The following is a 24,073-nucleotide window of genomic DNA, read 5'->3' on the forward strand; positions in this document are numbered from 1 at the left end:
TACTGTACGCAATCCTTACCCACTGCCATTGATTCCTGATTTATTTAACCAGTTAGTGGGGGCCAAGTGGTTCTCTAAAATTGATCTCCGGGGGGCATACAATTTGTTGCGCATGAAGGAGGGTGATGAATGGAAGACTGCTTTTAACACTCCTGTGGGTCATTTTGAGAATCTGGTTATGCCTTTTGGTCTCACCAATGCTCCAGCATTTTTTCAGAATCTTATTAATGATATCCTTAGACCTTTAATCGGCAAAAATGTGGTTGTGTATTTGGATGACATTTTGATTTATTCGCCGGATCTGGAGTCTCATTGGCGGAGCGTACGTGAGGTATTACAGTTATTAATGGACAATTCGCTTTTTGCTAAGCTGGAGAAATGTGAGTTCGCTGTACAGAGAATTAGTTTTTTGGGCTACATTATCTCCAGTGAAGGTTTTGAGATGGACCCGGTTAAAGTTCAAGCTGTGCAGGAATGGCCTAGGCCTATTGGTTTGAAATCGATACAGAGGTTTTTGGGTTTCGCCAATTATTACAGAAAATTCATAAAAAATTTTTCTATTATTGTCAAACCGCTGACCGATCTCACCAGGAAAGGTGCTAATGCGGTTCAGTGGACTTCTGAGGCCATTGAAGCTTTTGTGTTTCTAAAGGAGAGGTTCACCTCTGCTTCCATCCTTATGCAGCCTGATGTGACTAAGCCGTTTTTGGTTGAGGTTGATGCTTCTTCGGTGGGGGTTGGTGCGGTGTTGTCTCAGGAAAACAAGGATGGAGTACATCCCTGTGCCTTTTTTTCAAAAAAATTTTCCGAGACTGAACTTAATTATGATATTGATAATCGGGAATTGCTGGCGATTAAACTCGCATTTGAACACTGGCGTCATCTCTTGGAAGGTGCTGAATTTCCCATTCAGGTTTTCACTGATCATAAAAATCTGATCTATCTTGATGCTGCCAAGCGCTTGAATGCCCGTCAGGCTAGGTGGGCACTTTTTTTCTCGCGGTTTAATTTTTCCGTTACTTACATCCCGGGTACCAAGAATGTTAAAGCGGATGCTTTGTCTCGCAGCTTTTCTCCCATGGTCGGTGTTGAGGAGGAAGAGGAGACCATTTTACAAGAAGGTGTTGTGATTGCTGCTTTGGACTCCGTTTTGGAGGATGAGATTCTTAAAGCACAGGAGAATGCCCCATCTAACACTCCCCATGGGAGGTTGTTTGTGCCTAGGACCTTTAGGAGAGATTTGTTTGTTGAGTGTCATGAGTCTCGGTTGGCAGGTCATCCAGGAATTTCTGAGACCAAGAGACTTGTGGGTCGCAGTTTTTGGTGGCCTGGATGGCAGAAGGAAGTCATTAAGTGGGTGCGCCAATGTACTGTGTGTGCAAGATCCAAGTCTTCGCATGCTCCTGCTGCGGGGTTGCTTTGCCCTCTGGAGGTTCCTAGTGCACCTTGGACACATCTGGCTATGGACTTTATTACTGACCTTCCTCCCTCTGAAGGTTTCACGGTCATCTGGGTGGTCGTGGACCGTTTTAGCAAGATGTGTCACTTGGTTCCCTTCATCAAACTGCCTTGCGCTAAGACACTCGCTAAGGCCTTTGTCAAGGAGATTGTCAGACTACATGGTGTTCCTACTGACATTGTTTCTGATAGGGGACCTCAGTTCGTGGCTCGTTTTTGGAGTGCCTTTTGTGACAGGTTGGGAGTTCATTTGTCGTTTTCATCCGGATATCATCCTGAGTCTAATGGCCAGACAGAAAGGAAGAACCAGGATGTTGAGCAGTTCTTGCGTTGTTTTGTGGCAGACAATCAAGAGAGGTGGTCTGAGTTTCTGCCACTTGCTGAATTTGCTCTTAACAACCATACATCCTCTTCTGCTGGGTGTTCGCCTTTTTTTTGTTGTTCTGGGAGACATCCGTCTTTTGGGTCATTTTCCAAATTGGTTTCGGCTGTGCCTGAGGAGGAGAGTTTTTCCGGTGATTTGGAGAGAGTTTGGACAGATGTGCGTGGTAATCTTCAGGAGGCTAACAAAAAATCTAAGAGGTACTTTGATAGGAAACGGCAAGAGATTTTGTTTGCGGTTGGAGACATGGTTTGGTTGTCCTCTAAGAATCTGCGATTGAGGATTCCTTCTAAAAAATTGGGTCCCAAGTTCGTAGGGCCCTTTAAGGTACTTCAGATAGTTAACCAATCTGCTGTTAGGCTGGAGGTTCCTACGTCCTGGAAGATTAATCCGGTGTTTCATGTTTCTCTGTTGAAAAAAGCTGATGTGTCGGATGGTGACGCCTCTGCCACTGTTCCTCCGGTGGTGGAGGACGGGGAATATGAAATTTCCCGCATCCTAAATTCTAGACGGTATAGAGGGAGTTTGCAGTATCTCGTCGCTTGGAAGGGTTTCGGACCTGAGGATAACTCATGGGTGAGAGCGGATTATGTTTCTGCCCCCAGACTTGTCCGAGCGTTTCACAGGAGTTTTCCTGGTAAGCCTGGGCCTAGGGGATCCGGAGGATCCTCTTAGAAGAGGGGGTACTGTTACAACTCTCCTGTTAGGTTTTTTTTAGTTTGCTGGTCACATGACCATTTTGCCTATTTAATCTGGCTCCGCCCTCCTGGCTTTGCTGGACTTCATTTGTATTTACTACTGTTGAGCTAGCTTCTTGCTCTTTTGCCGTTCTCTGTTAGTTTTGCTAGGTCTTCTGACCCCTATGCCTTTTTGTTGTGTGTTTGTCTTTGACTGCTACTATTTCTGCTAGGAGGTGTCCAACTTTTCCCAGTCCCTAGATCTTGTAGGGATCCCTCCCTCACATCTATAGGTCTGCGTTCAGACTAGCCGAGGACTTTAGCGGGTCTGATCGCAGGATCAGGTTCCCCGTTACATCGTAGGGATCTAGTTTAGTTCTATTGTAGGGATAGATCTCCTTTCTTTCCATACTCTCTGTAGCAGATCATAACAAAGCGATCCTGAGAAAGGCTGGCCGGGCGATGGATAAAGAAGCGTCTACTGGCCATACCACCTTGGATACGCCCGATCTCGTCTGATCTCGAAAGCAAAGCAGGGCTGGGCTCAGACAGTACCTGGATGGGAGACCTACTGGGAACACCAGGTGCTGTAGACAATTTTGATGACATTTTGCCCTACTGCCCAGCTCGGCAAGCATGGAACGGCGCCTTGCCGGACACCGACCTTAAGTAACTTAGATGATGGAAGCCCCAAGGCCTCTGAGCCAGTTGGCAGCTAAGTACGATACCCCGCCGCCTTCACGCAGGCCTGACACCGAGCTCCTTGTCACGGTTAGGAGTGCTTATTGACTCCGCAGCTCGCCGTGTGGAAATGATGGCGTTAAAAGCACCCGGGGCCGTGAAGGGGCCAGGCTTTCAGAAGGTGCCCAGGGAAGGTTTTGGATGCCGGCCGCCTAGCGAGGGCCAGCAGAAGTAACATGTTTCTCTGTAAAGAAGCTTGTGTAACCAAGCCAGACGGCTGACAAAGAGCTAACCTCAGTGCAAGGAAGGCAAGGAAGGAATTGGGGAGGGGGGGGTGATTCCTGCTAGGGCCCTGAAATCATAAAACAGGCAGAAGAGTCTGACGCATGGTGACGGAGAGGTTGTAGCGGCAGATAGGGGGTGTTGTCACGTGCGAGCACGTGTGCATGCTGGCTTGTGTGTGAGAGTGCGCTTCCTAGGTGTGGCGCGCTGCAGACAGTCAAAGGGATTGTTCCCTTTCATTAAAAGTTAATCCCCGGCTGCAGGCTATTAGAAAGCAACTAACCACGCTCTGCTCACCCTACCCGGGTCTACCCGTGAGTCTCGCCTCTGCTCCCGACCTGTGGTATTGGCCGTGAAGCTGACGTTCCGTCGACAGCGCTGCAGCCGATCAGTGAGCTCAGTGGCTCTGAGTGGGGCGTTCTGTCTACAAGACCTTTTAAGGAAGCCAGCAAAAAAATTGAAGAGAAGGGAAAGCACAAAAGGACCTGGTCTTGCTGAGCACTGGAAAGGGCAGCCGGCAGCCAGACGTCACAGTAGAAAAGCAGCAAGTGAGAGGCTTGTCTCCGCTTATGGCCACACCACCCTGAACACGCCTGATCGCATCTGATCTCGGAAGATAAGCAAGGTTGGGCCTGGTTAGTACTTGGATGGGAGACTGCCTGGTAATACCAGGTGCTGTAAGCTTTTGCTTTTTCTTTCCTTCCACCAGCAGGGGGTACTCTCTTCTATGCCTTTTTTCCATTCCCTTTCACAAGTGCAAACATGCATTCTCTTTTCTTTTTTTCATTTGCTTTCTCTCTTGCGCTATTTCATCTCTGCAAAATACCAGCATCCTTCTGATCACCGTGGGCCTCCAGCATTGTTGCTTCTTTACTTTTAATACTAGGCCCCTTTTCACCAGGACCAGCGTCTCCCGCGTGGCTGGAGGCAACCACCGGTAACCCCAAGCAGAAGACCTTTGCAGGCTACACGACCCTCCCCCCTGAAGAGCAGCTCAAAGTCACTGGCAACCATCTCACCCTCTTCCTTCATTCACCCCTGGACGTCTCGCTCCGCCCCCAAGTTACGGGTCCAGCTTGCTCTTTCTGTCACATTACCGCGATGAAGGGTTTAGCCTGCAGGAGACCCTGCGCCGAGCCATTTTTGAAGACACCTGATGCGGCGGGTGAATCACTGCTAAACAAACCACACCTGTAGGGACGGCACAGCCTTTGCATGGACCCTTCGGAGCCCGCCCTGTCACGGCCAGATTGCTCGCCACCAAGCGATCCTGAGAAAGGCTGGCCGGGCGATGGATGGAGCAGCGTCTACAGGCCATACCACTTTGGATACGCCTGATCTCGGAAGCAAAGCAGGGCTGGGCTCGGACAGTACTTGGATGGGAGACCTCCTGGGAACACCGGGTGCTGTAGACCATTTTGATGACGTTTTGCCCTACTGCCCAGCTCGGCTAGCATGGAACGGCGCCTTGCCGGACACCGACCTTAAGTAACTTAGATGATGGAATCCCCAAGGCCTCTGAGCCAGTTGGCAGCTAAGTACGCTACCCCGCCGCCTTCACGCAGGCCTGACACCGAGCTCCTTGCCACGGCTAAGAGTGCTTATTGACTACGCAACTCGCCGTGTGGAAATGATGGCGTTAAAAGCACCCGGGGCCGTGAAGGGGCCAGGCTTTCAGCAGGTGCCCAGGGAAGGTTTTGGATGCCGGCCACCTAGCGAGGGCCAGCAGAAGTAACATGTTTCTCTGCAAAGAAGCTTGTGTAACCAAGCCAGACGGCTGACAAAGAGCTAACCTCAGTGCAAGGAAGGTGCGGAAGGAATTGGGGAGGGTGGGGGGGTGATTCCTGCTAGGGCCCTGAAATCATAAAACAGGCAGGAGAGTCTGACGCATGGTGACGGAGAGGTTGTAGGGGCAGATAGGTGGTGTTGTCACGTGCGAGCACGAGTGTATGCTGGCTTGTGTGTGAGAGTGCGCTTCCTAGGTGTGGCGCGCTGCAGACAGTCAAAGGGATTGTTCACTTTCATTAAAAGTTAATCCCTGGCTGCAGGCTTTTAGAAAGCAACTAACCGCGCTCTACTCACCCTACCCGGGTCTACCGGTGAGTCTCTCCTCTGCTCCCGGCCTGTGGCATTGGCCGTGAAGCTGACGTTCCGTCGACAGCGCTGCAGCCGATCAGTGAGCTCAGCGGCTCTGAGTGGGGTGTTGTGTCTACAAGACCTTTTAAGGAAGCCAGCAAAAAAATTGAAGAGAAGGGAAAGCACAAAAGGACCTGGTCTTGCTGAGCACTGGAAAGGGCAGCCGGCAGCCAGACGTCAAAGTAGAAAAGCAGCAAGTGAGAGGCTTGTCTCTGCCTACGGCCACACCACCCTGAACACGCCTGATCTTGGAAGCTAAGCAGAGTTGGGCCTGGTTAGTACTTGGATAGGAGACCGCCTGGGAATACCAGGTGCTGTAGGCTTTTGCTTTTTCCTTCCTTCCACCAGCAGGGGACACTCTCTTCTATGCCTTTTTTCCATTCCCTTTCACAATTGCACACATTCATTCTCTTTTCTTTTTTTCATTTGCTTTCGCTCTTGCGCTATTTCATCTCTGCAAAATACCAGCATCCTTCTGATCACCGTGGGCCTCCAGCATTGTTGCTTCTTTACTTTTAATACTAGGACCAGCGTCTCACGCGTGGCTGGAGGCAACCACCGGTAACCCCAAGCAGAAGACCTTTGCAGGCAACACGACCCTCCCCCCTGAAGAGCAGCTCAAAGTCACTGGCAACCATCTCACCCTCTTCCTTCATTCACCCCTGGACGTCTCGCTCCGCCCCCAAGTTACGGGTCCAGCTTGCTCTTTCTGTCACATTACCGCGATGAAGGGTTTAGCCTGCAGGAGACCCTGCGCCGAGCCATTTTTGAAGACACCTGATGCGGCGGGTGAATCACTGCTAAACAAACCACACCTGTAGGGACGGCACAGCCTTTGCATGGACCCTTCGGAGCCCGCCCCGTCACGGCCAGATTGCTCGCCACCAAGCGATCCTGAGAAAGGCTGGTCGGGCGATGGATCGAGCATCGTCTACTGGCCATACCAACTTGGATGCGCCTGATCTCGTCTGATCTCGGAAGCAAAGCAGGGCTTGGCTCGGACAGTACTTGGATGTGATACCTCCTGGGAACACCGGGTGCTGTAGACCATTTTGATGACGTTTTGCCCTACTGCCCAGCTCGGCTAGCATGGAACGGCGCCTTGCCGGACACCGACCTTAAGTAACTTAGATGATGGAAGCCCCAAGGCCTCTGAGCCAGTTGGCAGCTAAGTACGCTACCCCGCCGCCTTCACGCAGGCCTGACACCGAGCTCCTTGCCACGGCTAGGAGTGCTTATTGACTCTGCAGCTCGCCGTGTGGAAATGATGGCGTTAAAAGCACGCTGGGCCGTGAAGGGGCCAGGCTTTCAGCAGGTGCCCAGGGAAGGTTTTGGGTGCTGGCCGCCTAGCGAGGGCCAGCAGAAGTAACATGTTTCTCTGCAAAGAAGCTTGTGTAACCAAGCCAGACGGCTGACAAAGAGCTAACCTCAGTGCAAGGAAGGCAAGGAAGGTGCGGAAGGAATTGGGGAGGCGGTGTGGTGATTCCTGCTAGGGCCATGAAATCATAAGACAGGCAGGAGAGTCTGACGCATGGTGACGGAGAGGTTGTAGGGGCAGATAGGGGTTGTTGTCACGTGCGAGCACGTGTGCATGCTGGCTTGTGTGTGAGAGTGCGCTTCCTAGGTGTGGCGCGCTGCAGACAGTCAAAGGGATTGTTCCCTTTCATTAAAAGTTAATCCCCGGCTGCAGGCTATTAGATAGCAACTAACCGCGCTCTACTCACCCTACCCGGGTCTACCGGTGAGTCTCGCCTCTGCTCCCGGCCTGTGGCATTGGCCGTGAAGCTGACGTTCCGTCGACAGCGCTGCAGCCGATCAGTGAGCTCAGCGGCTCTGAGTGGGGCGTTGTGTCTACAAGACCTTTTAAGGAAGCCAGCAAAAAAATTGAAGAGAAGGGAAAGCACAAAAGGACCTGGTCTTGCTGAGCACTGGAAAGGGCAGCCGGCAGCCAGACTTCAAAGTAGAAAAGCAGCAAGTGAGAGGCTTGTCTCTGCCTACGGCCACACCACCCTGAACATGCCTGATCTTTTCTGATCTTAGAAGCTAAGCAGGGTTGGGCCTGGTTAGTACTTGGATGCGAGACCGCCTGGAAATACCAGGTGCTATAGGCTTTTGCTTTTTCCTTCCTTCCACCAGCAGGGGGCACTCTCTTCTATGCCTTTTTTCCATTCCCTTTGACAAGTGCACACATTCATTCTCTTTTCTTTTTTTCATTTGCTTTCTCTCTTGCGCTATTTCATCTCTGCAAAATACCAGCATCCTTCTGATCACCGTGGGCCTCCAGCATTGTTGCTTCTTTACTTTTAATACTAGGATCCTTTTCACCAGGACCAGCATCTCCCGGGTGGCTGGAGGCAACAACCGGTAACCCCAAGCAGAAGACTTTGGCAGGCAACACAACCCTCCCTCCTGAAGAGCAGCTCAAAGTCACTGGCAACCATCTCACCCTCTTCCTTCATTCACCCCTGGACGTCTCGCTCCGCCCCCAGGTTACGGATCCAGCTTGCTCTTTCTGTCACATTACCGTGATGAAGGGTTTAGCCTGCAGGAGACCCTGCACCGAGACATTTTTGAAGACACCTGATGCGGCGGGTGAATCACTGCTAAACAAACCACACCTGTAGGGACGGCACAGCCTTTGCATGGACCCTTCGGAGCCCGCCCCGTCACGGCCAGATTGCTCGCCATCAAGCGATCCTGAGAAAGGCTGGCCGGGCGATGGATCAAGCAGCGTCTACTGGCCATACCACCTTGGATATGCCCGATCTTGTCTGATCTTGGAAGCAAAGCAGGGCTGGGCTCGGACAGTACTTGGATGAGAGACCTCCAGGGAACACCAGGTGCTGTAGACCATTTTGATGACGTTTTGCCCTACTGCCCAGCTCGGCTAGTATGGAACGGCGCCTTGCCGGACACCGACCTTAAGTAACTTAGATGATGGAAGCCCCAAGGCCTCTGAGCCAGTTGACAGCTAAGTACGCTACCCCGCCGCCTTCACGCAGGCCTGACACCGAGCTCCTTGCCACGGCTAGGAGTGCTTATTGACTCCGCAGCTCGCCGTGTGGAAATGATGGCGTTAAAAGCACCCGGGGCCGTGAAGGGGCCAGGCTTTCAGCAGGTGCCCAGAGAAGGTTTTGGATGCCGGCCGCCTAGCGAGGGGCAGCAGAAGTAACATGTTTCTCTGCAAAGAAGCTTGTGTAACCAAGCCAGGCGGCTGCCAAAGAGCTAACGTCAGTGCAAGGAAGGCAAGGAAGGTGCGGAAGGAATCGGGGAGGGGGGGGTGATTCCTGCCAGGGCCCTGAAATCATAAAACAGGCAGGAGAGTCTGACGCATGGTGACGTAGAGGTTGTAGGGTCAGATAGGGGGTGTTGTAACGTGCGAGCACGTGTGCATGCTGGCTTGTGTGTGAGAGTGCGCTTCCTAGGTGTGGCGCGCTGCAGACAGTCAAAGGGATTGTTCCCTTTCATTAAAAGTTAATTCCCGGCTGCAGGCTATTAGAAAGCAACTATCCGCGCTCTACTCACCCTACCCGGGTCTACCGGTGAGTCTCGCCTCTGCTCCCGGCTAGTGTTGAGCCACCCCCGTAGTGTTCGAGTTCGGTTCGGTTCGTCGAACACCCGTGTGTTCGTCGAACTGTTCGTCGAACACCTTCGAACACCGTTAAAACCAATGGCAGGCAAACAAAAACACATAGAAACAAATAGAAAACACCTTCAAAGGTGTCCAAAAGCTGACAAACTGCTCAGAAGACATAACTAACACATGGAAAAGTGACAAGTACATATAGTCATGAGAAAATAAAAGAGGTGGAGGAGTAAAAGGAGGGGGAGACACAGATATAGGCATGTCATGCCCTTCTAAAATCCAAAAAGTGAGAAGCCGACACGGCCAGTCCGCTCCTGCCCGTGCCACCTCCATGTCGCCGGGTTTGTGCCAGAGCCGCGGTGAACCCTGACGGCCAGCCCCCCTCTCCCAATACTGGTGCCTGTCCGCTGGTGGGTCGAGCGAGCCCCCCTGTGGTGGAGGCAGCTCTAAGCTTTTTAATTTAAATTGTCTCTCTAATTTGAATGAATACACTTTAAATCCATTTACAAGGATCTATTGGAGGGCAAGTCTCATGCCAGCAGCCGCGGTAATTCCAGCTCCAGTAGCTTCCACTAAAGCTGCTGCAGTTAAAAAGCTTTTATAAGGATCGCGCTCGGCTGTCCACCGCAAGGCATCCTACTGCCAGTCCCAGCCCCTATGCCTTGGGGTGCCTCCTGATGCTCTTCACTAAGTATCCCATGGTCCCGAAGCATTTCCTTTGAAAAAATTAAGTGTCTAAACTACAGGTGGTGTAGCTTGCTTAACAGCCGGGATAATCCGCTGACTAGCAGACACTGCTACTAGGCACAAAGTATTTCCTGGGCTAGATGCAGTTAAAAATTTGTAATTAGATACTCTCGTTGGATGCTGAGAAAGCATTCCATAGAGTCTCCTGGCACGCCATATATGATTCTCTTAAAAAGCTTGGGGTAGGGGTCTAGGGGACCTTTTTATAGCCAAAATCACGGCCCTGTATCGCAATACGTCACCTAGGCTGAAGATAAATGGAACTGTAGCACCCTGAGGGCTCGGTTGCTACAGACGTATTGCACCTCACCCAGAGGTGTGATATCTCACTCTCAGGTAAGGATGGAGTGTGGATCAGGACCCGACACCTGCATGCATTACACCACATTGCCGTGGGGCAGGGCGACCAAAATGCCCCTGAGATGGGCACGACAGTCCCTGTCCCTGGCTGGAGTGGGGGGAGGGAACACTGAGGAAGGGGAACCCTGTAGTGCAGGAGCAGGGAGGAAGCAGTTCCTGGGTGCATTGAGAAGGGAGTATAAAAGGTGGGCACCATCTTAGTTCAGTGCAGAGAAGTCTGAGCAGAAGTGGCAGGGAGCAGGGGCTCTGCATGAGCTCTGCTCCGGAGGCGGGCCTAGTAACAGAGGCCCAGGCCTGGAAGAGGGAGAAGGAAGGAAGAGGAGCGGAGAAGGCTCCAGGAACGAGGAATGAAGGGATCCCAGGGGTGCGGACGGGCGAGTCGCCACCGCACGCCCGAATCCACCTGCGTGGAGGGGTCAGGCCAAAGGGGGAGACCGGTCCCCGAACTAGTGGAGGCAGGAAACGACCCTCAGCTAGAAACCGGAGGCTCTGACATTTTATGTGGCGCAGCCCCTCGCTACACCCGCTAGGAAGGCACCACATAGGGTCAGGGAAACTGGCGCCAAGTTTACCAAGAGGAGGCCCGAGGCAGCCGGACAGAAGTGTTGGTAAGAAAGGCCAGACAAAGGACACACAAAGGGGGTCCTGTGAAGTGCTCCAAAGTTATCTGGGAGTTGTCTGAGCCCCTCACCTGGTGAGCACAGTACGACGTGGGCAGCCGTTACCTGCAGACGTGGTCTGGATAATAAGAACTGTGAGTAAAGGCCCTGGACTGCATCACTGACTCCGTGTCGTTACTGCTGCTGCCCTGCACCATCACCCCCATCCTCCGCATACACTGCCCTGAGGCTATACTCCTCCCGTGGGGAGTTATGCTACGCTCTGCTGCACCCACAACACCAGCCTCAGCGGTCTGCCCTGTAGCGGCGGTTCACTCTGACCACAATCCACGGGTGGCGTAGTCGGACATTTAAACATCAAAACCACATAAATAGTTCCGCCACTGGTTTGACCGCCCTGAGCCATGGAACCGGGTCGCCGCCACGAAGACTACAACCACCAGCATCCACCAAAAAGGGTCCGGCTCCGGGTGTCCCAAGGCCCAGGGGGTGCGTCAGAACATTTTCATCACCTTTCACAATCACCAATGGGACAAGGCAGGGATGTCCTCTGTCCCCTCTCTTATACATCCTAGTGACGGAGCACCTGCTCTCATCAATTCGCCATAACCCCAATATTAGGTGGATTGAGGTGGGAGGCACCGAGTACAAGTGCTCTCTATTTGCTGATGATGTCCTAGTATATATCACTCAATCACATATATCCATCCATGCTGTTATGGCTGAAATAGATCACTTTGTTACATGGTAAAATTTTAAAATCAATGCAGCGAAGTCTGAGGCCCTCGATGTCTCCCTCCCCAAATCCATATAGGATTCCATCCAGTCCAACTTTCCCTTTGCCTGGCCCTCACAGGGTATCAAATACTTAGGAATTCCTATTCATAGAGACCTCTCCCATCTATGTTATCTTAATTTTGGGCCCTTTATTGAACAATTCCATGCAGACCACGGTTGGCAAGTTAGAACTGTAAGATTCACTACGTGAACCGCTGGTGTTTTGTGGAAAAGCACATGTACACCGCGTTCCAAATTATTATGCAAAAAGTGTTTAGGAGTGATAAGGGAAGAATTTGTTTGTTTGTCAGTTAAACTCATTGATGGTGATGTGTGTCAGGGCTCTTTATATCACTGTAAGCAATTGCAGACACCTGTGCTAATTAGTTTGGCAGGTGTGTCCAATGAAAGGCAAGACTACTTAAGAAGGCTCTCTCACATTATTAAGCAGCCTACATTTTCTGCCAAAATGGGAAAGAAAAAGGATGTGTCGGCTGCTGAGAAGCAACAAATTGTGGAGTGTTTAGGTCAAGGCATGACTACAATCAACATTGTGCGATGATCAGGATGAAGTGTCTTGGCAATCAAGAAGTATGTAGCTGATTCACAGTACACACGTGTGCGTGCTGATAAGGGCAAATTGAGGACTCTTTCCTACAGGCAATTACGTCAGGTTGAAAGAGCAGTGGCAAAAAAGCCTTTTCATAGCAGCAGACAAGTTTTTGAAGCTGCTTGTGCCTCCAACGTCCCCCGAACAACAAGATGCAGGGTCCTTCAGAGGTTTGCAGCTGTGCATACGCCATCCTGTCGACCTCCTCTATCCACTTCACACAAGCAGAAACGGCTCCAGTGGGCCAAACATTACATGAAGACTGATTTCAAAACTGTTTTGTTCACGGATGAGTGCCGTGCAGCGCTCGATGGTCCAGATGAATGGAGTGGAGGATGGCTGGTTGATGGACACCCCACGCAAACACGGCTACAGCGCCAACAAGGAGGAGGTGGAGTAATGTTTTGGGCTGGAATCATGGGGAGAGAGATTGTCGGCCCCTTTAGGATCCCTGAAGGCGCTAAAGATGAACTCCATAATGTATGTGGATTTTCTCAAACAGCACTTCCTGCCATGGTTCAAGAAGAAGAACCGTGTATTTCACAGCAAGATCATTTTTCTGCATGATAATGCACCATCTCATGCTGCACATAAAACATCTGCATCTCTGGCTGATATGGGCATAAAAGGGGACAAACTTATGGTGTGACCCCCATGCTCCCCTGACCTCTACCCCATTCAGAACCTTTGGAGCATCATTAAAAGGAGTGTCTATGATGGCGGGAGGCAGTTCACATCTAAGCAACAGCTCTGGGAGGGTATTCTGTCCTCATGCAAAACAATTGAAGCAGAAACCATCCAAAACCTGACAAATTCAATGGACGAGAGAGTTCAGAAGCTCCTTTCGAACAAGGGGTCCTATGTGAAAATGTAACATCACCTAGAATAAAGTTTTGAGTTGAAAACTGTTTGATTTCAGTTTCTAACAACCTGCTAATGCTTATAATTTCAAAAATGACCATTTTTTTGGTCTTTATTAAAATGAAAAGGTTGATCGAAAAGTTTGGGGGATCTAAGAGTGTGGCAACCCAGTAGTCATGATTACTTCGAATTCTGACAATATGAGGGTCATGCTGCAGGTAGTGCAGCAAGAAGGCACTTATGTGTCTTGCGCATCTCGGAGCCCCAAAATTATTTTCCGGGCTAGATGCAGCTAAAAATTATTTTTAATTTTAAATCTGGTGGAGCTTATTATAGATGGCCTAATAGGATCAGTGCTGCACACTGCTACAAAGCCCAAATTATTTTCCAGTCAAGATACAGATAAACATGATTAGTAATTTGAAAGCTTAAAACAGTTGGTAGGGTGATTTTAACCAATCATCAAGCTTTTACTCTCCCCAGGATGACACAGGGGTAGAAAAGTCGTTTCGGATCCATGATTTGTTCATCTTTATGAACGTGAGTCTGTCTACATTATCAGTGGAGAGCCGCGTGCGCTTATCTGTCAGCACACCACCAGCAGCACTGAACACACGCTCAGACAGAACGCTGGCTGCGGGGCATAACAAGATCTCCAAGGCGTAAGTGGCTAGCTACGGCCATTTATCCAGATTGGAAGCCCAAAAAGAGCAAGGGTCCAGTGACACAGTCGTGGCTTCAATGTTTACTTGGAGATACTCCTGTACCATCGTCTCTAGGCGTTGACTATGTGTCAGACTTCTTGTCTCCTGTGGCCTTGCAAAGGATGGGCTAAAAAAGTGGTGAAATGATTCCGCAAAATTGATGTTACCAGCAGATACTGTGGTTCTGTTACGGTTTGAGTGCTGAACACTTGACGGTCCCACGGTTGGCAAGTTGGAACTGTGAGATTCACTACGTGCACCACTGGTGTTTTGTGGAAAAGCACATGTAAGATTCTGCAACAGTCTCTGCTGATACTCCTGCATGCGTGCATCCCTTTCTATGGCAGGAATAATTTCTGCAAATTAACTTTTGTACCGGGGATCTAACAGTGTGGCAACCCAGTAGTCAGGATTATTTCTAATTCTCACAATTCGAGGGTCATGTTGCAGGTAGTGCAGCAAGAAGGCACTCATGTGTGTTGCGCATCCAGGAGCACTAAGTCCCTGTTGTGTTGGTGGCAAGGTAACAATCATGCTTCCTTCCTCTGTCCTCTCCCCCCAACCTCGCACAACAGAAATGTGATCAAGGTCTCCCTCATCTGATGAGTCTTCCATCAGTTCGTCCTCCACTTCTTCCTGGGCTCCTGCACCTTCCTCACTAGTTTGGCTGCTACCATGCGCCCTGGTAAAACCATCTCCCCCACCCTCACATGCCTGCCGCCTTGGTGCTGCCGACCGTCTGGACCTTGCAGATGTTAGCCCTTCTGCATACAACTCCTCCTCCTCTACTTCCTCCACCTCCTCTTGTGCCACCACCTGACTCCGAATTCTGTTTAACATGTGCTCCAGCATGTAAATCACCGGAATAGTCATGCTGATATTGGCATCATCAGCACTAAACATCTTCGTCGCCATTTCAAAACTGTGCAGAAGGGTGCATAGGTCCCTGATCTGAGACCACTCCTCCAGCGTGATTTGCCCCACCTCTGGATCTCGTTGGCCCAGGCTATACGTCAGAACGTATTGCACCAGGGCTTGTCGGTGCTGCCACAGTCGCTGCAACATGTGCAGAGTTGAATTCCACCGGGTAGGCACATCGCATTTTAGCCGGTGAAGTGGCAGGCCCAACGACTTCTGTAGAGATGTAAGTCGCTGAGCTGCGGGATGCGAACGGCGGAAGTGAGCACACAGCGACCGTGCCCTCTGCAGAAGGCCATCTAGTCTGGGATAGTGGGCTAAAAATTGCTGGACAACCAGGTTCAACACGTGAGCCATACAAGGCACGTGTGTGACATTGCCCCGGCGAAGGGCCGCACCCAGGTTTGCAGCATTGTCGCACACGGCCTTCCCTGATTTCAGGTCCAGTGGAGACAGCCATTCATGAAATTGGTTCTCCAGAGCTGACCACAACTCCTCAGCTGTGTGACTCACATTTCCCAGACATTTCAAAGTAAAAACCGCCTGATGACGTTGAGCCCTACTGCCAGCATAGTAAGGAGGTGTGCAGGATCCCTTCTGCGCAGTTAGAAAGCTTGTGGCATGACCAGACAGGCTTTGGGTGCAGGTGGAAGACCGAGAGGAGGTTGAGGAGGCAGAAGCAGTGGAGGAACTTTGACATAAAGAGGATTGACGCACAACTCGTGGGGACGGCAAGACTTGGACAGCAGCCCCTTGTCCTGCTGTCACCATAGTTACCCAGTGCCCAGTCAGCGACATGTAACGCCCCTGTCCATGCCTACTCGTCCAAGTGTCTGTGGTGAAATGCACCCTGTCACACACAGAGTTTCTCAAAGAAGCGGTGATGTTGTGTGCGACATGCTGGTGGAGCGCAGGCACACCTTTCTTTGAGAAGTAGTGCCGACTGGGCATCTGGTACTGGGGCACTGCGACGGACATAAGGTCTCGAAAATCCTCTGTGTCCACCAGGCGGAAAGGCAGCATTTCTGTAGCCAAGAGCTTGCAGATGGTGAAATTCAACCTCTTAGCTTTCTCATGGCTAGGAGGAAATGGTCTTTTACTTGTCCACATCTGAGGGCTGGCTATTGTGCTTAGACGGGGTTGATAAGGGTGTCCCCGGCAAACTGCCGGTCTGTGAGGAAGATGCAGGCGGACATGTTAGGTTGCCTTGATCCAAAGGTGGTGTTATCGATGTCGGACAGCGCTCAACACCAGCTGGTGTTACCACCTCCAAAGAAAATGATGACCTGCCAATCACGCTGGCTGTTGCGGGTAAAGAGGTGGCAGGTCTGCGCCCCAAAACAGGTGTGACTGCTGTCCCCCCAGTCACAGAGGATGAAGAGGCCGCGGATGCACAAGATATGGCAGACGGTGGTTGGCCCGGCCGGCTAGGCCGCATTGTAGCACACTGAGCTTCCCACTGCAACTTATGCTTCATGTCCATGTGCCGGTTCATGCATGAAGTACTCAAACTATGTATTTTTTGGCCTCTACTTAGCTTTTGCTGACAAATGTTACAGATAACACGAGTTGGGTCATCTTTATCGATCTGAAAAAATGCCCAGGCTATGCAAGGCTTAGCACCCATGCGACCTGAAGAGCCACCACGACTTGTGGTGAGAGGCAGAGTTGTGTTTGAGGATGCAGTTGTTGACGTGCTTCCAGTACTACGTCTCTGTCCAGGAAGGCGCAACCTGACCTCGTCGTCACTAGCATCTTCCTCCACCTCCTCTGCTGACCTCATCTCTTGGCTGACTGTGGGTTGACAGTAAGTGGGATCTCCAACCTCATCATCATCACCCTGTGTGTTATCACACCCGTCGTCCTCAGAGCCAACCTGTTCCTGCCCTGACAAAAAACTAAAGTTGTCACTCCAATCAGGTATTTGAGTCTTATCATCGTCTTCCTCATTGTCTCCACCAACAGGAGTTACAGTTTGGGAATGAGGGTCTACATTATGGTCAGAACCTTCTGCGTCTGGTCCTGGATGCGACTCATAAAGATTCTGGGCATCAGTGCAGATCATTTCCTCGTCTGGATTCACAGAAGCGCTGGAGTCGACCTCTGATTCCCAGGCTATAGTATGAGTAAACAGCTCTGCAGACTCAACCATCTGTTCTACCTCATACTCAGACGGGCAGCTGGAGATTTGGGAGCTGTGAGGAAGCAAGTGCGATTTGGGTGACACCTTTGAGGACTGGAGTATTTGTGATGTTGAAGTTGATGTGGAGGAGAGCCCACTTAAAGGAGCACTTGATATCCATTGAAGCACCTGCTGTTTTTGTGCCTCATCTGGAATTTGTAGCGATTGGCGTGGCCGTAAGAAAGGGATCTTATCACATTGTCCGCTAAAAGAAGTAGACATTTTAGTTTGGCTGGAAGATGGTCTTTCTTCTGCAGATGTTACTGTTGCTTTAACACCTACCCCACGGACACAACCTTTTTTCACCTTCCCAACACGCCTATTCCCCTTTCCACCAGCAGCAGGCCTTTTTCCACTCATTTTGGTGGTTAACTAATTCACAACTCTGGAGTTGTTTGCACAAAAAAACAATGGATGGTAACCGAGCAGAGCTGAGTGGCCAAACTGTGGTATTAGGCCAAAACTATTGGCTGGGTTAGATGCAGAAAAAAATTATATTCAATTTGCAACCTGATGGAGGTCAGTATAGATGGACTAATACAACAAGTCCCACACACAGCTAGAAGCCCAATATTTTTTCAGAGGTAGATGCAGAAAAAAATATATTCAGTTTGCAACCTGATGGAGGTCAGTATAGATGGACTAATACAACAAGTCCCACACACAGCTAGAAGCCCAATATTTTTTCAGAGGTAGATGCAGAAAAAAATATATTCAGTTTGCAACCTGATGGAGGTCTCTATAGATGGATTAATAGAACAAGTCCCACACACAGCTAGAAGCCCAATATTTTTTCAGAGGTAGATGCAGAAAAAAATATATTCAGTTTGCAACCTGATGGAGGTCAGTATAGATGGACTAATACAACAAGTCCCGCACACAGCTAGAAGCCCAATATTTTTTCAGAGGTAGATGCAGAAAAAAATTATATTGAGTTTGCAACCTGATGGAGGTCTGTATAGATGGATTAATAGAACAAGACCCACACACAGCTAGAAGCCCAATATTTTTTCAGAGGTAGATGCAGAAAAAAATATATTCAGTTTGCAACCTGATGGAGGTCAGTATAGATGGACTAATAAAACAAGTCCCACACACAGCTAGAAGCCCAAATATTTTTGCAGAGGTACTGTAGATGCAGATAAAAATTATTTTTAATTTGCAACCTGATGGAGGTCAGTATAGATGGACTAATAGAGAAAGTCCGACACACTGCTAGAAGGCCAAATATTTTTTCAGAGCTAGATGCAGAAAAAAATTAGATTCAGTTTGCAACCTGATGGAGGTCAGTATAGATGGACTAACAGAGAAAGTCCCACACACTGCTAGAAGGCCAAATATTTTTTCAGAGCTAGATGCATACAAAAAATTATTTTGAATTTGCAACCTGATGGAGGTCAGTATAGGTGGACTAATAGAACAAGTCCCACACACTGCTAGAAGGCCAAATATTTTTTCAGAGCTAGATGCAGAAAAAAATTATATTCAGTTTGCAACCTGATGGAGGTCTGTATAGATGGATTAATAGAACAAGACCCACACACAGCTAGAAGCCCAATATTTTTTCAGAGGTAGATGCAGAAAAAAATATATTCAGTTTGCAACCTGATGGAGGTCAGTATAGATGGACTAATACAACAAGTCCCACACACAGCTAGAAGCCCAATATTTTTTCAGAGGTACTGTAGATGCAGAAAAAAATATATTCAGTTTGCAACCTGATGGAGGTCAGTATAGATGGACTAATACAACAAGTCCCACACACAGCTAGAAGCCCAAATATTTTTTCAGAGGTACTTTAGATGCAGATAAAAATTATTTTTAATTTGCAACCTGATGGAGGTCATTATAGATGGACTAATAGAGAAAGTCCGACACACTACTAGAAGGCCAAATATTTTTTCAGAGCTAGATGCAGAAAAAAATTATATTCAGTTTGCAACCTGATGGAGGTCAGTATAGATGGATTAATAGAACAAGACCCACACACAGCTAGAAGCCCAATATTTTTTCAGAGGTAGATGCAGAAAAAAATATATTCAGTTTGCAACCTGATGGAGGTCAGTATAGATGGACTAACAGAGAAAGTCCCACACACTACTAGAAGGCCAAATATTTTTTCAGAGCTAGATGCAGAAAAAAATTATATTCAGTTTGCAACCTGATGGAGGTCAGTATAGATGGACTAATACAACAAGTCCCACACACAGCTAGAAGCCCAAATATTTTTTCAGAGGTACTGTAGATGCAGATAAAAATTATTTTTAATTTGCAACTTGATGGAGGTCAGTATAGATGGACTAATAGAGAAAGTCCGACACACTACTAGAAGGCCAAATATTTTTTCAGAGGTAGATGCAGAAAAAAATATGTTCAGTTTGCAACTTGATGGAGGTCAGTATAGATGGACTAACAGAGAAAGTCCCACACACTACTAGAAGGCCAAATATTTTTTCAGAGCTAGATGCAGAAAAAAATTATATTCAGTTTGCAACCTGATGGAGGTCTGTATAGATGTATTAATAGAACAAGACCCACACACAGCTAGAAGCCCAATATTTTTTCAGAGGTAGATGCAGAAAAAAATATATTCAGTTTGCAACCTGATGGAGGTCAGTATAGATGGACTAATACAACAAGTCCCACACACAGCTAGAAGCCCAATATTTTTTCAGAGGTAGATGCAGAAAAAAATATATTCAGTTTGCAACCTGATGGAGGTCAGTATAGGTGGACTAATAGAACAAGTCCCACACACTGCTAGAAGGCCAAATATTTTTTCAGAGCTAGATGCAGAAAAAAATTAGATTCAGTTTGCAACCTGATGGAGGTCAGTATAGATGGACTAATAGAATGATGCTATGCCCAAAAGATTTTACTTCACTAGGTGCAGTAAAAAAATTGGTATTCTATACACAGGTGGTATATCTTGCAACACAGATAGGCTACTCCACTGACTAACACACTCTGCAATAGGCCAAAAAGGATTAGCTTTGCTAGATTCAGCCAAATGCTGGGAAAAAACTTGCACAGCACTGGCACAGACCTGCCTGGCAAAAACTGATAGGAACTGATGTAACCTAGTCTTGAAAAGGACTCCAATTACAATTAGTCTTTACTCCCACAACCTATCTATTTAAGAGCACAGACCTGCCTAATAAAAGTCGTAGGAAATGCTGTAACCTAGTCCTTAAAAGGACTGCAATCACAACTATTCCCTACTCCCAAGCTATCTGTATATTTGTGCGAAAATTGGCTTGAAATTAACAAGGTATAGCGCACACAGCAACAGTGGTGCCGTCTAACACGCAGCTGCAGCAGTGAGAAAATGGTGGCGACGGGGAAAATGGCTTGGTCTTATAGGGCAAGGACATGTGACATACACTGCCAATGACACATGCCCTTGCTTGTGTGAAAAAAAGCACTTCGCTCCGTGTGTGCGCTGCTGATAGGCTGACAGATTGCACCTCCCCACTGTAAATGCGGGAAAGAGAAAAAAAAATGGAGATCTTCATTGTTCCTGCAGAGATCCATCCCCTGCCCCTCCCCCCACCCCGCTGTACACTCAAACTGCGTATTAACATTAATTTTCATCATTACTGAGAAAAAATCCAGTTATGATTTTGGTGCACGAACAGTTATCGAACATAACCTCGAACAGCCGAATTTTTCTCAAATTGTTCGTGTTCGCCGAACGGCTCGAACACCGCCCAAAACAGCTCGAATTTGAGATTGGCGAACAGTTCGAGTAGAACAACGCTCATCTCTACTCCCGGCCTGTGGCATTGGCCGTGAAGCTGACGTTCCGTCGACAGCGCTGCAGCCGATCAGTGAGCTCAGCGGCTCTGAGTGGGGCGTTGTGTCTACAAGACCTTTTAAGGAAGCCAGCAAAAAAATTGAAGAGAAGGGAAAGCACAAAAGGACCTGGTCTTGCTGAGCACTGGAAAGGGCAGCCGGCAGCCAGACTTTAAAGTAGAAAAGCAGCAAGTGAGAGGCTTGTCTACGCCTACCGCCTACGGCCACAACACCCTGGACACGCCCGATCTCGTCTGATCTTGGAAGCTAAGCAGGGTTGGACCTGGTTAGTACTTGGATGGGAGACTGCTTGGGAATACCAGGTGCTGTAGGCTTTTGCTTTTTCCTTCCTTCCACCAGCAGGGGGCACTCTCTTCTATACCTTTTTTCCATTCCCTTTCACAAGTGCACACATTCCTTCTCTTTTCTTTTTTTCATTTGCTTTCTCTCTTGCGCTATTTCATCTCTGCAAAATACCAGCATCCTTCTGATCACCGTGGGCCTCCAGAATTGTTGCTTTTTTACATTTAATACTAGGCTCCTTTTCACCAGGACCAGTGTCTCCCGCGTGGCTGGAGGCAACCACAGGTAACACCAAGCAGAAGACCTTTGCAGGCAACACGACCCTCCCCCCTGAAGAGCAGCTCAAAGTCACTGGCAATCATCTCACCCTCTTCCTTCATTCACCCCTGGACGTCTCGCTCCGCCCCCAAGTTACGGGTCCAGCTTGCTATTTCTGTCACATTACCGCGATGAAGGGTTTAGCCTGCAGGAGACTCTGCGCCGAGACATTTTTGAAGACACCTGATGTGGCGGGTGAATCACTGCTAAACAAACCACACCTGTAGGGATGGCACAGCCTTTGCATGGACCCTTCGGAGCCCGCCCCATCACGGCCAGATTGCTCGCCAGCAAGCAATCCTAAGAAAGGCTGGCCGGGCGATGGATCGAGCAGTGTCTACTGGCCATACGACCTTGGATACGCCCGATCTCATCTGATCTCGGAAGCAAAGCAGGGCTGGGCTCAGACAGAACTTGGATGGGAGACCTCCTGGGAACACCAGGTGCTGTAGACCATTTTGATGACGTTTTGCCCTACTGCACAGCTCGGCTAGCATGGAACGTCGCCTTGCCGGACACCGACCTTAAGTAACTTAGATGATGGAAGCCCCAAGGCCTCTGAGCCAGTTGGCAGCTAAGTGCGCTACCACACAGGCCTGACACCGAGCTCCTTGCCACGGCTAGGAGTGCTTATTGACTCCGCAGCTCGTCGTGTGGAAATGATGGTGTTAAAAGCACCCGGGGCCGTGAAGGGGCCAGGCTTTCAGAAGGTGCACAGGGAAGGTTTTAGATGCCGGCCGCCTAGCGAGGGCCAGCAGAATTAACATGGTTCTCTGCAAAGAAGCTTGTGTAACCAAGCCAGACGGCTGACAAAGAGCTAACGTCAGTGCAAGGAAGGCAAGGAAGGTGCGGAAGGAATTCAGGAGGGGGGGGGTGATTCCTGCTAGGGCCCTGAAATCATAAAACAGGTAGGAGAGTATGACGCATGATGACGGAGAGATTGTAGGGGCAGATAGGGGGTGTTGTCACGTGCGAGCACGTGTGCATGCTGGCTTGTGTGTGAGAGTGCGCTTCCTAGGTGTGGCGCGCTGCAGACAGTCAAAGGGATTGTTCCCTTTCATTAAAAGTTAATCCCCGGCTGCAGCCTATTAGAAAGCAACTATCCGCGCTCTACTCACCCTACCCGAGTCTACCGGTGAGTCTCGCCTCTGCTCCCGGCCTGTGGCATTGGCCGTGAAGCTGACGTTCCGTCGACAGCGCTTCAGCCGATCAGTGAGCTCAGCGGCTCTGAGTGGGGCCTTGAGTCTACAAGACCTTTTAAGGAAGCCAGCAAAAAAATTGAAGAAAAGGGAAAGCACAAAAGGACCTGGTCTTGCTGAGCACCGGAAAGGGCAGCCGGCAGCCAGACGTCAAAGTAGAAAAGCAGCAAGTGAGAGGCTAGTCTCTGCCTATGGTCGCACCACCCTGAACACGCCCAATCTTGTCTGATCTTGAAAGCTAAGCAGGGTCTGACCTGGTTAGTACTTGGATGGGAGACTGTAAAATAATACTCTTCCTGTATTATTTTTTTCTACTGAGGACTTCTCAAAGTATCAATATCACGATATTCTTATAAAAAAATGTATCTATTTATTCTTGGATTGTCCATTAAAAAGAATCAGATTGCAGCAGGTACATACAATAATTAGTTATAAAGTAATTGTCCATTTGTCCATAATTAGCTTAATTGTTGAGATTCACCCATCTTTCCTTGGATCCTGGCTGGTAAATCATGTCTTTGTTCAGCATGTGTCCAGGCCTACATGTCATCTGCTTCTCAGCATGAAGATTCTGTGTCTTGTGGGGTGGGCAGAGCAAGAGAGCCCCCCCTTTCTGTACCATGGGCTTTTATAGCCAGTCGTATGGCACACCTGTTCTACATATGGTAGTGAACCAAAAATACACACACAAATAGCGCATGTCAACTAGACACGATGGCTGAGGCATAGAACTCAGAAAAATGATTATCGATTAACATTCCAAATGAATTTCCATAATTAACCATTTAACATTTCCCCCTTTTTTGAGAATAAAAGGACTTTAACTGAAATTTCTCAAAAGAAGATACATTCATCAATCATTTTTTCTTTCCTTCTTCCTTGGCAATATCATTAAATTTCCATAATAATAATAATAGTAATAATAGTATCAATATCGGATTATTGTTATATAATGATGTGAATTCATGTTATGGTAAGCCGCGACTAATATTCATTTAATATGTATAATTATACTTCCCTATATCTAAATTGAAGCAATCGCGGGTTCAATCGTCATCATCTGATGTCATCGGGTCATCGTCTCGTCTTCTTCTTGGTTCTTTTATAACACAGTCTTTAGATGAAAACTCCTTTGAAATAAATTACAGCATGTAGATATTGTACAGTCCATAATTGTGTTCATTATTGTTCAGTCCATAAACTGTACTCTTTATTAGAAAGATCATGTGTGTCAGTTGATAAGAAAACAAAGTCCATGGATGAAATGTAGCTTTAATATCTGTGCAGTGTCACCTGGACTTACGTTGGATCGTCTTTGGAATCTTCCGTGTGTCCGAACTGGTCTTGTGTCACTTTTGGAACAGATGTGACGTCTTTGGTCAGTAAAGCAAGGGTTAACTTGACACTTTCCTGCTTTATATAGCACCATAACCAGTACTCAGTCCTTTATATACAGGACACATATGCCAGGTATTAC

General features: G+C 48.7%; 1 non-coding gene and 8 pseudogenes across 1 annotated transcript; all 9 read left to right on the forward strand.

Moving 5' to 3' along the window:
- Positions 1-2,993: 2,993 nt before the first annotated feature.
- Positions 2,994-3,113, forward strand: LOC141268355 (5S ribosomal RNA; annotated as a pseudogene).
- A 932-nt stretch (positions 3,114-4,045) lies between these two features.
- On the forward strand, positions 4,046-4,164 carry LOC141267283 (5S ribosomal RNA; annotated as a pseudogene).
- A 621-nt stretch (positions 4,165-4,785) lies between these two features.
- LOC141269905 (5S ribosomal RNA) lies at positions 4,786-4,895 on the forward strand (annotated as a pseudogene).
- Positions 4,896-5,830: 935 nt separating this feature from the next.
- LOC141269262 (5S ribosomal RNA) lies at positions 5,831-5,939 on the forward strand (annotated as a pseudogene).
- Positions 5,940-6,545: 606 nt separating this feature from the next.
- Positions 6,546-6,665, forward strand: LOC141269892 (5S ribosomal RNA; annotated as a pseudogene).
- A 943-nt stretch (positions 6,666-7,608) lies between these two features.
- LOC141268601 (5S ribosomal RNA) lies at positions 7,609-7,727 on the forward strand (annotated as a pseudogene).
- Positions 7,728-8,348: 621 nt separating this feature from the next.
- On the forward strand, positions 8,349-8,468 carry LOC141269364 (5S ribosomal RNA; annotated as a pseudogene).
- Positions 8,469-20,992: 12,524 nt separating this feature from the next.
- LOC141266905 (5S ribosomal RNA) lies at positions 20,993-21,111 on the forward strand. The gene has a single exon (XR_012320924.1). It is a non-coding gene; the product is annotated as a 5S ribosomal RNA (ribosomal RNA).
- A 621-nt stretch (positions 21,112-21,732) lies between these two features.
- Positions 21,733-21,852, forward strand: LOC141269015 (5S ribosomal RNA; annotated as a pseudogene).
- The last annotated feature ends 2,221 nt before the right edge of the window (positions 21,853-24,073 follow it).

This window comes from Phyllobates terribilis, unplaced genomic scaffold (assembly GCF_046119375.1).
Source record: "Phyllobates terribilis strain yellow unplaced genomic scaffold, ASM4611937v1 Scaffold_4__5_contigs__length_816908805, whole genome shotgun sequence".
Lineage (NCBI taxonomy): Eukaryota > Metazoa > Chordata > Amphibia > Anura > Dendrobatidae > Phyllobates > Phyllobates terribilis.